The following is a 2,118-nucleotide window of genomic DNA, read 5'->3' on the forward strand; positions in this document are numbered from 1 at the left end:
CTCTTGTGGTTATTTTGGGTAATAAAATAAAAACCAGACTTTTCTCAAAGCTGTGGAGAGTTATTTTATATGAACTCTGCCAGTGCCAAGAACAAACATTGATGTGGTCTATGGGTTTCTGAAGTCTCCCCCATCTACAAACCTGCCAAGATGCAAATCTCAGGCAAGGAGACCTACTGCTTTCAGTGCAAACACAAAATTATGTCAACAGTGAAAAGCTCACCTCCAGTTCATTCAGGCGCTGAATTCGTGGAGTGAAACGAAAACTTTGTACTTCACATGCAAATGGAGGCTGCCAGTCCTAAACAGAGACAGAAAGACATTTTATTGCTTCAAGAAACTTCTCAAAAAATGCACAAAACAGAAGACCTTAACAATGTCTGAGTAAACAAGCTCCCAATAGTAAATGAGTTTCTCAGTACAACTGGCGATATCATTTTTCCAATTTTATGACATTCTTTTGTTTTTAAAATAATGTTCTTCCCACAATATCTTAGTTCAAAGAAAGATATCTTCATAGAATTAAAAATATAAAAGAAAATAAGGTTCAAAGTATTTCAGCATGCATTACCTCATGCTAAGCTTATATATAAGAGATAACCAACAAGGTACAGGGTATTTATTTACTTATTAAAAAGTCCCATATACCCTGCACATTGCAAAATTCTCACCATCAACAGTGACAAACACCAAATAAAGCACATTATTACGCACTGAACTTTCTTCATGTTTGTTTACAGTCATTTCAATAAAGATAAGAATATCCATCAGGAGTCCAACTTTTTAACAGAAATGCAGCCTTAAATAATGATTTTCTTAACACAGTCAGCAGTCAGTTCAACCACAAGTGCCTCCCTGCCTCATTTCTGAAAACTCTGTTACAACATCAAGAAAAGTATAATTCAGCTTTTTAGCACTTTTTAAAGAAAGCTTAAGTTATAGTAGATTGTCTACCTGGCAGTAAATACAACAGAGTAGGGACACCCCATTCCAGGTGGACAAGCCACACTAAATATTTATTATTTGCACTGCTGCAGCATATAAAGGCCTCAAGCACAATCGTAAAATATTTACAGCTTCTAATAATGGAAAAGAATAATAAATCAGCAAGGTTAGTATAAAGTGTCTGATTTAGTCCTTATTGCAGGCTGCAAATCAACCTGACGCATGCATCCTGCAAAACCCGGCAATGCAAACAGCTAGGCAATCATGGAGAAATACAAAGCGCTCAGTGGCCAGGAAAGTTCTAGTTATTCTCAATGAACAGGATCTGGATCGGTTTCTTGTGGCCTCTCAACCTAAGCCATTCTGCTTATTTTAGAAAGGGCAGCCCCTCAGAGGTCAAGTTTTCACCATGTCACTAAACCAACTAAACAGATTCCAGCAACCCAGACAGGTCAGAAGGAGAAGAAGGATCATGAAATCCAATCAGCAACCCATATACAAGTTGTTCTCAGTTACACGCTTTCTTTTCAGGTTTTTTTCCTCTCTCTCTCGGTGTTTTCAAGTCTCTTATTTTACAGCTATATTTGAAGTTTCTTTGTACTTTAATTATTAAGTAATCTAACCGCCTTTTGCCAAATTGCCTGACCTTCTCATCTAAATGGTTTACCAAGTCACAGGGCAAGTCATCCTAAAATAATGACCTGAGAGATTAAGCTTCTACCTTCTAAACTGCTATGCATAAACATATTGCCCCTGCACAAACAGGCTGACCACCCTTCTACTAACAGTTTAAAGATTATGTTTATAAACAACGACCCATCAAAAAGACATACCGTTCCTCCTCCCTCTCCCAGAGCACACACCCGATTTCACCCACAATGCCTTCACAGTTTTCACAAGTATTGCGCTGGGTTTTGGTGGTTTGGGTTTTTTTAAGTAAAAAGAGCGTGACGTCCCGGACACCGCCATACACTACTAGCTTCTCACCTGCTCCAAAGCAACCTCTACAAAACCCAGCTCTGAGGTCAAAGACCATATAGGTCCCTTGGTGTCCCCAGCACGGACACCGAGGCCTACGGACGACGACACACGAAACGCCAGGCGATCACCGGGGGTGGGGGAAGGGGCTCCCCCAGCCCACCGCTCAGCCACCGAGGCCCGCTCGGCCCTCTC

At 40.5% G+C, this 2,118-nt stretch overlaps 1 protein-coding gene across 1 annotated transcript in view; it reads right to left on the reverse strand.

Moving 5' to 3' along the window:
• KDM5A (lysine (K)-specific demethylase 5A) overlaps nucleotides 1-295 on the reverse strand; it is a 49,259-nt gene extending 48,964 nt beyond the window's left edge. The window contains exon 1 of the mRNA XM_009879622.1: nucleotides 224-295. The gene's annotated coding sequence lies outside the window, so the exon portion shown is untranslated. The remainder of the gene's footprint in view (nucleotides 1-223) is intronic.
• Nucleotides 296-2,118: the final 1,823 nt, after the last annotated feature.

Source organism: Charadrius vociferus, unplaced genomic scaffold, assembly GCF_000708025.1.
Source record: "Charadrius vociferus isolate BGI_N301 unplaced genomic scaffold, ASM70802v2 scaffold90, whole genome shotgun sequence".
Classification (NCBI taxonomy): Eukaryota; Metazoa; Chordata; class Aves; order Charadriiformes; family Charadriidae; genus Charadrius; species Charadrius vociferus.